The sequence below is a fragment of the Harmonia axyridis genome, chromosome 6, assembly GCF_914767665.1.
Source record: "Harmonia axyridis chromosome 6, icHarAxyr1.1, whole genome shotgun sequence".
Classification (NCBI taxonomy): Eukaryota; Metazoa; Arthropoda; class Insecta; order Coleoptera; family Coccinellidae; genus Harmonia; species Harmonia axyridis.
This window is the reverse complement of record NC_059506.1, coordinates 31,498,104-31,513,184: the sequence shown is the minus strand read 5'-3', so window position 1 is coordinate 31,513,184 and position 15,081 is coordinate 31,498,104. Positions and strand designations below refer to the sequence as shown.

Here is a 15,081-nt window from a genome sequence, read left to right as displayed (position 1 = left end):
AGGCGAATCTTTCTACAGAAAAAGTATTGAAACAATTTTCAGGTGAGTTCGAAATTCGGCTACTTAGAGATCGTCAATTCTGACACCGCTCACTGATTCTTCGTAGACCTCACAGTTTTGAGGAAATTTGAACTCGTAATTTCAAAAACAGTAACAATTGAATCTCTATCCAAGAATCGTTATATCTCCTAAAATATTTGTGACAGACCTCTCGAATAAAAACGTTTTTCGGTGATCGAGTTTTGATCTAAAACATAGGGAGATTTCAAGTGCGTAGCTTATGTCCAGAAGAAGTAGCAGCTTCGAGAAAATTTCTATTTTTTTAAGAAAATTTCAGGTTATTACCTATAATTCAAGAAATAATGGACTAATCGCTCAACTGCAAGCATTTTCGTGATCTACATAATCGAATCAATCAATAATAAGGTACAATATCCCCATGAAGGAACTTTAAATTTTTTCAAATTTTCTAAGGGTACCTATGGAAAATTTTATGAAAATTTTTGGACAAAAAATTTTTCAGGTGAGATCGAAATTCTGCTGATCAAAGATTGTCAATTTTGGCACCGCTCACCGATTCTTCGTAGAGCTCACGGTTTTGAGAAAATTTCAACTCGAAATTTGGAAAAAAATTGAATTTGCCTCTAAAAATCGTTATATCTCCTGAATTATTCGTCACAGACCCCTCAAATAAAAACGTTTTCCAAACATCAAGTTCCGATCTAAAACATACTGAGGTTTCAAGGGCGTAGCTCACGTCCAGGAGAAGTTGCAGCCTCGGGAATATTAATCATTTTTTTTTCGAAAATTTCAGATTTTTACCTATAATTCCTGAAATAATGTACTGATGGCCAAACTGCAAGCATTTTCCTGATCTACATAGTCGAATCAATCAATAAAATGATACAATATTTCCATGAAGGAACTTTTATTTGTTTCTCAATTTCCTAAGGGTAAGGTATGGAAAATTTTACGAAAATTTTTGGACAAAAAATTTTTCAGGTGAGATCGAAATTCCGCTAATCAGAGATTTCCGTAGACCTCACAGTTTTGTGGAAATTTGAACTCGAAATTTGGAAAAAAACAGTAAAAATCGAATTTCTATCTAAGAATCGTTATATCTCCTAAATTTTTAAAAAGTTAGAGGAGTGTTGGAATACATGTATGCCTCTTGAAGGTGACTATGTTAATGAATAAAGTCGAATTTTCAAGAAAAAAATGTGTTTGTTTTTACAGAATAGGCCCAGGACTTATTGAGTGGAGTGTTATGTCTGTTACAACATTGCATTCGAGTTGCAGCGGGTGAGGGAAGTATCTCCCCGTGAGAATGTGTTCACCCACAATAGTTCAGGGCAATTAGCCCTTGATAAAGCTTTAACATCACTTTGAGTGAAAACCAGCGAGCTTAATGAAATAAAAGTTAGTAAATTTTAATGGTTATCTTTGAGGAACAATCTAATTCAATTATCATCTAATTCCTGAAGTGTCTTCGGCTCTGCCCAGCTTGAAATACAGGGTGATTCACCGGGATGGCCTATTAGACGTTTATGGAAAATGTCAAATTCAGTTATGGAAACATCGAATTTAATTTTCTTTGTTTTCTGGAAGTCACAGACTTCTCCACACAATTATAAATTGCATTTTTTCTTCATTTAATGTTCTTCCTCGATAACTCTTGAAGTATTCATTTTAGATATAGGATTCGCTCAACTAACCCTCACTATTTTTGTAGGTAGAATCAACTGAAATAATAAAAAATATAGCTTCTAATTTGAAAATCTTGAGTTTCGATGAATTTGAGTTGTCCAAGTTCATGATCTTTATATGAAGACTCTGAACTTTTTTGTTCCAAACTGCAAACAGTCTTATAATACTACGTATTTGCATAATCGAAAAGAAAAAAATTTTTTTTCGAAACTACCTTTTTTGCCGAAATATTCAAAAAAATGTGAGTCCTCATCACCACTATTTTTTCAATGAGAATCCTTTTAACTCATGAACCGTTGAGTTTTTATCCAAAGTATGACATTTTGCCGAAATTGTCATCAAAACAGCTATCTTATGATGCAATAATATACTGAATGTACCATTTGAAATAAGGAAGTAGTAGCCTGTTTTCAGTACAACCGGAAGTTATAGAGGTCTGAAAATATTTAAAGGAGAAAGATCATTGTCTCAAATTGCAATATTCAAATTTTCAGCTCAAAATTACGATTAGTTTTCCATAAAAGTCTAATAGGCCATCCCGGTGAATCACCCTGTATTAGTTTTCACTTGGGAATCCATCGTGTATCCTCCTTGGAACGGAAGTGTTATTGGATATTGCGTCTGAGTAGCTCAGTAATCCGATATTTTCCCCAAGAAAACAGAAAAAACCATTACCAATACACAAGAAGCATTATTCTGCGTTTTGAGGTGAAACCATAGCCTACCCAGGTTTGAAAGCGAAATAACGATCGATATGTTTACGCTGAAAACCAAATAAATAGAACAGGAGTGTTGGTTCATTACTATTGGATACGCCAATGAAATTTAAGTGTTTGGAAATGTTGATGCTGAAGTGATTACAATAGCAACAAGTTTTGATTGTATTTGGGATCGATTTCACGCTTTTATGATAATAATGATATCGCAAAGTTTCGACAATTCTGTTATTTTTTTCTGGAAATAATCACTTTCAAAATCTTCATCAGAAATACTCTTCCTGAAAATGTTTGATTTTTTCAAGAAGATGGATTCGAATACCAGTAATAGATTTTTTAAAATTGAACGAAACGCAATGTTGCAAAATGGCGAAAGCACTGATAAGTTCGTTTATGCAAACTCCTATTGGATTCCATTACTTTCTGGCCTCCTGACATGATTTCAAGGAAGTTGTATTCATGTAACTTTGCATGAATCGTCAAACAGTTATTTTGAAATCAAATAGTCATAATTTATGGGCAGGAATCGTTATATCTCCTAAAATATTCGTCACAGACCTCTCAAATAAAAACGTTTTTCAAACATCAAGTTCCGATCTAAAACATACTGAGGTTTCAAAGGCGTAGCTTACGTCCAGGCGAAGTTGCAGCCTCGGAAATATTATTAATTTTTTCTCGAAAATTTCAGATTTTTACCTATAATTTCTGAAATAATGTACTGATCGCCAAACTGCAAGTATTTTCCTGATCTACATAGTCGAATCAATCAATAATAAGGTACAATATCCCCATGAAGGAACTTGTAAGGGTTAGGTATGGAGAATTTTACGAAAATTTTTCGTGAAAAAAATTTTCATGTAAGTTCGAAATTCAGCTAATTAGGGATCGTCAACTCTGACACCGCCCACCGATTTTTCGTAGAACTCGAAATTTTGAAAAAACAGTAAAAATTGAATTTCTATCAAAGAATCGTTGTATCCCCTAAAATATTTGTCACAGACCCCTCAAATAAAAACGTTTTTCAGAGATCGAATTCTGATATGAAACATAGTGAGGCTTCTAGTGCGTATCTAATGTCCAGAAGAAGTGGCAGCTTCGACAAAATTATCGAATTTTTTCTGAAAATTTCAGATTTTTACCTATAATTCATGAAATCATGGACTAATCGCCCATCTGCAAGCATTTTTGTGCATAATGTCTGTCAAATTGGCGTCATCCTATACCGGATGTTAAAAAACAACGTTTTAACCTTAAAATAAGTAAAATGTTTCAAATAAATGAGTTTTGGGGTGTCTGCCAGGAGGTAGCTAATGTGATAAGTGTTTTCTGAAGTTATCCCAAAGAAAATATGAAAAAATTAAGATTATGCTCTAGGCGGTTCCGGTCTACCGAGAGATGCACAACCCACGACGCCATCTATCCGGCAAGCAAAGAGTCAGTTCCAAAAAAAATCGCCGATTTCATCTAAATCCTGCAAACGAAACTCTGCATACTTTTCCCCTTTATATCTCGGATGTTCCCAATCCAATCTCAACAAGACAGCCACCGAAACAATTGAATTGTGTAATTTCAACCCGCGACCAATTTTCTCGCGGTCAGTCCCCAAACTTTCAACAGGGGAGAATTTGAAAACAGACTGTTGTTGTTCGAATCAACCGCCCGTTCTAGTGACATATCCGCATTGAGAAGTGCATCCCTGTAGTGTGGCACCAAGTGCAATGTCCCGTCCTGTTGGGGGTTCTTGGAGGGGATTGGGGGTTGGAGCTCGATCAATACTGGGGAGCCGCCCCATTCTGCCGTTAGTTGTAGACCACCCTCCAAACAGAGAAGACACAGAGACCTCGTGCTACTGTTTTACCTAGTGGCTGACTTATTTCCAAGCAGGGAGAAGAAGAAACTTGACAGCAGGAGTTTCGTTCGAGTTGTTTTTGGATGTGATCGATGTGCAGGACGAAGATATTTGGTGCAGGGTTATTTGGAGAAGACCAGTTTTGGTGAGTTTGTTTGTTTACATCGTTGTTGTGGTTTGTTTGTTTGTTTGTTTATGATCGGTGGAGTTTGTGTTGTTGATTCTTTTTTTTTGTGTTTGTTTTTCTTCTTGAGCGTTGTTGGGGGTTTTGGTGTTATTGGATTGTTTTCTTTTTTGGATGAAGTGTGGGTCAGACTTTAACATTGAATGCTATCGTTCTGAAAGTTCATTTGGATCGACTGAAAGTTATGAAAAGAACGGCATGAAATTAACTTTCGAAAAATATTACATTCTACCCCCTCAAAAACTGTGTTGGCGAATAAATAATGAACTGTTTTAATTTTCATTGAAAATGTTTCTATTTCTTAATTCTATTCGAAATATTGTAATTTATTCATGAGTTATAGTGTTATTAATGACTTGTGGCGAAGTTTTTATTCTTGAGAAAATTTACACCCAAATAATGAGAAATTACGTCATTCTTTGGTGAACAGTTTTTCCGGATTAGAATATTTGGGCACTTTTTCTCCGGGTTTGTTTGTTCATAATTGGTGGAGTTATTAATTCCATTTTTTGTGTTTGTTTTTACGATTATTGTATGATTGTTTTGTATGATCAGAGTTGTTTTTAGAATGTTCAGTGTGTTTTGGTGTTATTTTATTGTTTTCTTTTTTGGATAAAGTGTGGGTCAGATTATAACATTGTTGATGAAAGTTATGAAAAGAATGGCATTTTACCACCTCAACCCAGAAACTTAGAAGTCTAGAAACTATTAAATGTCGGGGTAGGTTCAGATCTTGAACACCGCGCGTTTGAGTTTGTTAATGGGCAAAATTCGAACAGGAATTCCATAAATATGATCTTTCGAAATATTGTTTTCCTGTCAATATTGAAACTGCAGCTCCGATCGGGATAAAATTCAAGAATAATGTTGAAACAATATTACCCAATATTTCCGTCGCTACAAAACCGACGGAATTGAAATTTTGGGTATTCATGTGAAATAACGCTTTCAAGCTCAGTGTAAAATTTAATTGATGTGATTATGGTCGCGTAATCAGAACCATACAAAATTCAAGAAAAAAAGTTACCCAAAATGTCAGTGAATACAAATTGAATTGAGGAGAAATTTCGTGCGAAATTTCCTAACCTAAACTATCTAACTAACTAACCTAACCAAAACTATAGAAAATTCAAGAATAATATTGAAAAAAGTTGCCCAAAAGCTGACGGAATTGTGTATTTAGTATTCGATATGAAATAGCGAATTTCAAGTTTCGTGCGGAATTTCCTAACCTAAACTATCTAACTAACTAACCTAACCTAACCAAAACCATAGAATATTAAAGAAAAATATTGAACAAAGTTACCCATTATGTCAGCGAACACAAAGCTGACAGAATTGAGTATTTAGGATTCAAAATGAAATAGCAATTTCAAGTTTCGTGCGGAATTTCAAGCTTATCACATCATCAGAACCATAGAAAATTGAAGAACATAGAAGAGGAGGATAACATCAACGTGGGGCAGGAGTTTTTGAGTGCTTGTCAATTGTGCCGATTAGAGACCACACAACCATATATATGCGGTCTTTAAGGTTGCTATTGGCGAATCCTCATTTTTTCAATTGATATCTCAGTTTTCATTCTTTAAATTAATTCATCAAATTCAGACACTGTAAAGTTCAATTGCATACCCTTTTTTCTTCTTGATTCTACGAAATTGTTCCATCAATTTCTTATCTAGGGAATAAATTTGTAGGAGTTGAAGTGAATGAATGATTTCGTACAAAGCTAGAACACAACACAAGGAGATTAAATATTTCAAGAACTCTCCAAGCAGCTTAAGCTTTATTAGAAATTCCAGTTCGTTAACTAAATAGGGCAATCGAGTCTACACAGACCATTTATTCCCGAAGACAATGATGAATGAGTATTCGAATTGTAAGTGGTAGAGTTCAGCGATCGAGAAACGTAAGAATAAAGAAAGTTCAGAAGAATTTTTTTTGCATGCTTGTTTCTGTGCGTCTATCATTTTGACATGATATTAGTATTCTGTGATTTTCCAGGGTGTTTGACTTTGAGTTTGTTGATGTGTGTTGCATCCATCATCTTGAATTTCGTCATATGTACCGATTACATGTTTTGATTATTCGGTACTCTAATTTGAAGGAAATAATTTTGATAGAATTGAATTGAGATCGAACCGAATATAAACAGTCAAAGTTGTAAAATAACTTAACGAAGAGGTTTACAAAACTGCTTAAAATCATTCCTCTAGAAGGACACAATTTGAAATGATTATAATGCCAACAATATACAGGGTTTTTCCAAATTGGACGTAAACCTTGGAGGAAGTGTAAGTATGACTCAATTGCTGTCGTTTGAGCCATATTTAGTGATAACCAAAAATCAACAGATCACGAGAAATTTGAGTTCTTGTGATTTTGAAAGATTTCTCACCTTACTTCATTTTTCGTCAATTTCTTCTATGTCGACCAATTTTGATTATAATTTTGGATTATTTTCGTGGTCAGCAAGAAGTCCGGATCTAACACCGTTAGAATAGATGAAGCAGCGAGAAGATTGAAAGTAAATTTCAGGCGGAAAATAAGTTTTTGGATCGATGTTGTCATACACAAATTGTGTAATTTTTCTTTTTTTTTTTCATATACCAACTCTCAAATCTTACTTATTCTTATTCAACGACTTATACAGCATAGTTTTGCTTTTTTCATACATATCATATCCTTTTCTGATGAAAATAGTCCAACGTAGAAAAAATTGACGAGTGTAAGGTGAGAAATAAAAAAACAAGAACTCAAATATCTCGGAAACTGTTGATTTTCGGTTATCAATAAATATGGTTCAATCAACAGCAAATAGGTGATACTAACACTTCTTCAAGGTTCACGTCTAATTTGGAAACACCCTGTATAATGCAAAACCTATATCTGAAATGAACTTCAAGAGTTATCGAGGAACTTGAAATAAGGAAAAATCGGAACTTCTAACTGAGTGGAGTAGTCTGTAACTTCCGGAAAACACAGAAAGAGATCAAAATTCGTTGTTTGGGTAACTACATTTGACATTTCATGAACAGTTAGTAATTTGAAAATTGTTACTGGTCTATCGATTCTTATAAATCTCATAATTTGAAGTTGTAGAGATTTGAGAATATTTAAGTGTCCTAAACCACAACATGGAAATTTTCAGTACAAAATTATATTCAGTTTTCCATAAACTTCTAATAGACCATTGGAATGAATCACCCTGTGTACACTTTTGACTTCACGTTAGTATTTTTCTCATTCTTATCAATATTAAGAATTCATAGCAGCATTTTCCTCGTTAAAAGATCAAGAAACACATATGTAGGGCAAATATTTTTTTTGAAACATTCTGCATTTCTAGAAGAACCTACGTTTCATTCACTTCCAATAAATGTTTCTCTTTTTATACCCCTATCCATCCAAATTAGACCTTTCTCATGCCACGACATCCTTTTTTGCCGTCACATATCCTTTTTATGTCGTTATTAAAGATGACATCATTGACCATATATAATGTCAACGATGACAGTAATGCTTGTTGTAGTCGTCACCACAACCTAGTTTTATTTCTGTTTCGTATACGTTATTTCCTTCGAAAGGTTGATATAAACCGTACCTAGATAAATTGTGTCACATTATGTACGTTCATGAGCAGTTGAAATGCGTGAATTATCACAATATTATTGTTACATTACATTTCCATTCAATTGAATAATGGATAAAACACGTGCAGACTATCGAATTGAATTGGAGTAATTTTATTGGTTATTTTGTTTCTGATATTCTCGATGCCCTCTTAAAAAGTGTGAAGAGCTCTCTGAATAAATTGTTTGTTTGGATTATATTCCATTTTCGACTGAAAGGTGTGATAATGGAGGTAGTTAAGGTTCAAAGTCCTTTACAACTCATTAGATGTGAAGTGGATGTTTGCATATTTAGTTACCTTCTCCTTATTATGGTGTGTAAGCATCCACCTATTAAAGGGGCTGTATGTAACTTACCTCAAAGTATCCCTGTAGAAGTAAAACTTCTTAGAGATAGCTTATCCATGGGTTATTGAACCATATTAATTAATGAGGATGATGTTACGTATTCCAGCATCGATTTCTGATGTTTGAAGCAACAGAGGCTAGTGTATAATAGCTACAATTCTGATATTGAGAAAAATGCTTTATTGTAAAGGGTTTTCCAATGAGAGGCTTCAGTTTGATATTAACAAAAACTAGAATATTAGGTGTACAACTGTAGCAGTTAGTTTGAGTCGAAACAAATAGATCGTAGATGTCATACAATAAGCTTAGGTATTTGTAAACATAACGCCATCGAAATATAAGTCGATTTGTGCCTATCATAAAGTTATTCTCGATCAAACATGTCAGCTTACGAGTCAAATTCTAGTCATTTCCGGGAGGTTTTGATTTTCTGCTTTAATATGAAGAAATCTCCGACTGAGGCTCATCGAATGCTCTCAAATACCTATGGTGAGGCCGCTATTGGTGCAAAAATGTGCCGAGAGTGATTTCAACGCTTCAAGAACGGTGATTTTGACGTCAGCATAGCGCTGAAAGAGAGAAGGTTTTCTAAGATGCAGAATTGGAGGCATTACTTGATCAAGACTCGTGTCAAACGCAATAAGAATTGGCAGGATCATGGGGAGTGACGCAACAAGCCATTTAAAAACGCGTGAAAATCATAGCAATGATTCAGAAACGAGGATGCCGTACGAGTTGAAGCCGAGAGATGTTGAACGGCGTTTGTTTGCTTGTGAACAGCAGCTTGCAACGCGACGACGGAAGGGATTTCTGCATCGCATTGTGACTGGAGACAAAAAATGGGTTCATTACGATAATACCAAGCGCAGAAAATCATGAGGATATACCGGCCATGCTTCTACGTCGACGGTTAAACCAAATATTCACGGTTCCAAGGTCATGCTCAGTATTTGGTGGAACCAGCTCGACGTAGTGTATTATCAGTTATTAAAACCGACTGAAACAATCACAAGCGATCGTTATCGAACGCAATTAATACGTTTGAGCCGAGCATTGAAAGACAAACGGTCGCAATACAACGAGAGACATGATAAAGTGATTTTACAGCATGACAATGCTCGACCCCATGTTGTGAAAGTAGTCAAGACAAATACTTGGAAACGTTGAAATGGGAAGTCCTACCCTACCCGCCGTATTATACAGACGTTACTCCCTCGGACTATCACTTATTTCGATCAATGGCATACGGCCTGGCTGACAAGCACTTCTGGTCTTCTGAAGAATTAAAAAATTGGATATATTCGTGGATTGCTTCAAAAGATGACCAGTGTTTTCAACGCGGGAAACGTACGCTGTCCGAAAGATCGGAGAAAGTAACGGCCAGCGATGGACAATACTTTGAATCATAAATGTATAATCAGCTTTTCACAATAAAGTCTCGAATTGCGGAAAAAAATGGTGGAAGCAAAGTTGTACGTCTACTTATTTTTACTGTTTGAAAAACCATTTAGCTTAATTGATGGAATAATATTGTTTTTTTTTTCTCTTTTCACTCCTATATTGAGACATTACATGTGCACATAAATTATTATTATTTTTATTGCTCTTTAAAGTTTATCAATAAATGAAGCAACATTTTTCATACTGTCTATTGGAAACAATGAGGCCATTTTGCCATTTCTCCTCAAAAGGCTTCCAGACTTCTTCATCCCAAGAGATGAATAATTTCGCGTGGTATTCACCTCGCCAGGTTGCCTAGCATCTGTTCTGTTGTATAATCCTAAATGTCAGGGATTTCCAGTAAAGGTCAGAGGTTACCATTTCAATTATCTTCGGGCTACATCCCAACTCCGCAAATTCAAAATATTTAATAATTGATCAGGCTCTACGCGTGGCCCAGCTCACCTACGGCCTTGAACTTGAAAGGAAAATTTGAATTTGTACGACCAGGTCTTATCCAGACCACCGACTGAGGAAGATGCTGGAGTCACGATAATTTATGACTCTGGCTGGCCTTCATAGGTATTCAGGGTTTCATAACTTTAGACCTATTAGGGAAAGAAATTTGCTGTAATGAATGTTCAACTAAGTAACATGATTTGGAACAGACAAGGTGGATTTTAACGTTTTATGTTGGAGAATTTCGGTGATGAATTTTCATTAATGAAATTTTGGAACCACGCTAGAAAGAAACTCGGGAAAGAAGCTTTCGCCCTTTCGTTCAGTTATAGTGCAATAAATTTCAATCCAGAGATATTAACTTGACATCTGATTTGAATATGTTTTTATCTCAGGGTAATAAACATAGATGAAGAAAGAAATGGCATTTTCCGTAAGCAAATTTTGTCCCCAACATGAACTATCAAATTTGACATGAAGCGCGCGGAAATGAATACATATCAGTGATACGATATTTCACTCAATTCGCGAGTTTTTCCACAAAGAACGCACTTTTTATGTCCCATAGTGAATCAACGTTTCATATTAACTCAAAATTTATTGAAATAAATAACTAAATATATCAGAAATTCAGAACACAAACTTCAAGCGCGCCAAACGACGTGAAACAACAGATGACACTAGGAGAGCAAAAGTTGCCAAACCTTGGATTTCAGCAGGTAGATACAGAAAATAATAAATATTCTGCATACTATAAATTCGACAATTAGGAAAAATATCGGATTCCAAATATTCAAATTTGCATATTTAATCGGGAATCACTCAAATAAATATATTTCATTCAAAATAATATACATCCATAATGATATAGTAAAATTGTGGATTTGAAAATATATCACAATATAATCTAACCATGTTGGAGACATGTAAAAATTGCATATATTCCTTCCATCCATGTTTATTTCTCTATGGTTTTTATGAGTATTTACTGGGGAATCCAGTCATGGTCCAAATTTCACACCCCTTATTCGATGGTAGACGTCAAACAGATATTATATATAGTTTATCTACTGCTGATCGTAAGGAAATTGTGATAACTTTCTACAAAATAATGATTCTGCAGTAAGTATGTCTCGTGCAATACAGGCAGATTATAATCCACATAATCGTCTATATGAGCGTACAATTGGCAAGACAAAGAAAGATACTGGATCTGTTAGTGCTGTCTTAAGATCCATACATCAAATAAATGCTTGCTCGAGCGAAAATATTGCTGCTGTGAGTGAAAGTGTTGAAGAAGGTCCAAATTTATCTATTCGTCAGCGCGCAAAACATTTGGGCCTTTCTTACGGTACGCTGTGGCGTATTTGAATCTGGATTTGAATCTTCATCCCTATAAGATTCAGTTGATACAAGAACTATGAGTAAGCTGAACATGGAATGCTTAAAACAAAGCTCATTTTTCACTCGGTGGCTATGTAAACAAGCAGCGTTGTCTCAAATAGGACTGTGAAACTCCTCATGTAACTGCTAAGAGACCATTATATCCACAAAAAGTCACTTTATGGTGTGTAATTTGGTCTGGCTGAGCTATTGGCCCGTGCTTCTTTGAAAATGAAGGAGGTGTCACTCAAACTGTCAAAACTCATCGCAACAGCCAAATGATTACCGAAAATGTTGTTTTATTTACGTTTATTTTAGGAATCATACAACGGACACCCGTAATTTTGTTCACCAAATTTTATTTTGAATGTCAAAGAGACGTCTTCATACATTGGAAAATAAGGAACCACAAATGTGAAGACTTGAGCTCTCGGAGAGCAGGGAACTGTATATATCTATGTGATCTTCAAGGACTAGTGATTCGATCAACATGAAATTCTGTATAATGCTCGAAATAGTTACTTAACATTCGAAGGCAATATTTCATTCGTTCGAACATGTAAAACGCTAAAAATTACTGAACCGAAATGGATAACAGCTGCTGCAAGTAATATTAGAAAATTCATATTTACTTCTAAAGAAAATTATAGTTCATACGTTGTCGATTTTTCCAATACATGAGCCGGCCTAATGAGGCGAGTTTAAAAATTTCATCTACTCCGCAAATCTATCAAAAGAACCAGTCATGTGAAGATTCAAGGATAAATTTATGTTTGTGACAGGAACAGCCGCTTTCGCTTGGACTCTTTGACACCGCCCAACTTCCTAGATATGATATGATAGATGGAGCGATTTTTCAAATACTCAGGAGATCACTTATATAGCACATAATGATTGCGTGATGGTGATATATCATGTTGATTGATTTTCTGCAGATATTCTTGAGGTTTCTGAAAAGAGCAATATTTCATCCTCATCGAAAAAATTGATTATCGTTACTCTTCTATTGGATATTGCTTAATGAATTGCTTCATTCATATACCTACCAAAAACATCAGAACAAATCAATTTTTTTTAACATACCTGAATCATAATCCTCATCCTATGAATTGAAGCATACTAAATCTTAAGATTGAAACATATCGTGCTTTGGAGATTGCTAGGTAACAACCGATGATGCAAACATCAAAAAAGTCCATGAAATGGTATAGAACAATCGTTGCGTGGGATTGCAATGTAGTTGAAGATATCAGAAGGCAGTGTTTTCACTATTTTGCTTGAACATTAAATTTTTCCATGAAAAAGCATTGCTCGATATGGTTGCCGCGCTTGCTCATCGCTGATCAACAGCAACAACGCAATATCGATTCCGAACGCTGTTTGGAGCTAAAAAGGATTTTTTGCGTCGATATGTGACAGTAGATAAAACTTGGATTCAAGATGTCCAAAGAGACCAAAATTTCGAAAATTAGCATGCAAGGTTATGGAATTTATTCGCACCTTAAGAGAGATCAAAGTATTTCAAAAGAAACCTCAAAGGGGTACTTATTTACATCACTACGGACAGCCAAGCCACGCTGAAATCCCTGGAATCATGTTTCTAGGAGTCTCTACTGACATGGTAGTTCTGTAATGCCATAAAGCAACTGACCAGAGGGAATAAAGTAATTCTACTATGGGTACCGGGAGATTGTGGTATTGAAGGAAATGGAAAAGCCCATGAACTTGCAAAAAGAGCATCAAGGTCAACACCTGTTAGTCCTGAGCCCTACAGTGGGCTTGAAAATGACCAATATATGGTAGCGGTCCAACAGTGGGAGTGCTAAAATAGAAAAACCCTCTGGAAAAATACTCCGGGCTTGTTCAGGCAAAGAAATTTGTAGAGCTCTCACCGTCCTATACCAGGAAGCTCCTGAAGCTACCACGAGCTGAGCTTCGGGACTGCTGATGGGACACTGTCGGTACAAATACCTTTTGTACTGCATGGGTAAATCATCAGATGAGGTCTGCAGGCTCTGTGGAAAGGAGGAAGAAACAGGAGAATACATATTGTGCAAATGTCCGGGGCTGACTAGCCTAAGAACCACTCACATGGGAAAGTCAGTTCTGGATACTCACGAAGTAATAGCTAAGGCTCCTAAGGATGTCCTTGGTTTCGTTAACCGTATCGACGGCCTCCCTGGGTTTGTATGAACAGGTAGGGTTAAGATCAAATTGGTTACAGTCCCCGGAAGGCTAACGGACCCGCAACTCAACAATTATTCAGTGAATAATAATAATAATGAGGTTATGGAATTCGTATATTGGGACGTATCTACAAGGTTCATTAACTATCTTGACAAAGGTAAAAACATCAACAGTGAATTACACAAAATGTTGTTGGATTGATTGAGAGATCAAGTTGAGAAAAAATGTCATCAAATGCAAAGGAAAAAATTCTCTTCCATCAACACTGTGTTCTTCGCCAGGAATCGATGAAAGTCATGGTCATGATTAACCACCCAGCTTAGTCTCCAGATCTGGTACCCAGTGCTTACTGGCTCTTTGTAGACCTCAAAAGAATGACCCAGAGAAAGAAATTTGACTCTAATGAAGAAGTGATTGTAGAGGTTGAATCCCATATCGAAAGCAAAAGTGAGAGGAACGTTGGAGTACATGTATCACACTTGGAGATGATTATATTGAAGCATAAAGGCTTTTTCATCTCCTATAAGACTTTGGGGTCTGTTTATTATGAAGATTGCCAGTGTGAGGTGTGGTTTCCTGGGATAGTTTTCCTCCAGCTATCTTTCCATCGTTTGGGTGGTCTTCCTCATGGTCATCATCTTGCTGGTCTCCTGATGTATGCTTATCTGTTGTGGTCCATTCTTTCTTCGTGATTTCGCCAATATCTTTTTCTATTCCTTCCTCAACTCAGTAAATCTTCCACTTTGCAAATAGATCTAATGTTGCTGTTTCTCACTCTGTCTCTTAACGTCTTTCCTGAGATGGTTCTGAGAGTTTTCATCTCCGCTTTTTACCATCGAAATGCATGTGCTTGTTGGCGCAAACAACATATTTCAGACAGCCAAATATTACTGAGGCTGACCTGTGATTTGCTGTCTTCTATCGGAATAAAGACAAGTTAAAAAAAGTGTTTTTACTGGTTAAGAACTGAAGAATATAGGAGGGTAAAAATATTCTATGCATGTTGATTATAATCAAATGATATCTGTTTATTTCCCTTTCCGCCATAGAATTGAATATAAAATCAATTCAATTCAGAAGTGAGAATATTGTCGAAAGTTATTGGTATGCACGTAAATTTCCAATAATTTATTCATTTCTCTCGAGAATAAGAACATCGTAAACTTTTATATTTCT

The 15,081-nt window shown here is 35.7% G+C and overlaps 1 protein-coding gene across 1 annotated transcript in view; it reads left to right on the top strand.

The window, feature by feature from the left end:
- Positions 1-4,091: 4,091 nt before the first annotated feature.
- LOC123681764 overlaps positions 4,092-15,081 on the top strand; it is a 45,986-nt gene continuing 34,996 nt past the window's right edge. Inside the window, exon 1 of the mRNA XM_045620044.1 lies at positions 4,092-4,417. The gene's annotated coding sequence lies outside the window, so the exon portion shown is untranslated. The remainder of the gene's footprint in view (positions 4,418-15,081) is intronic.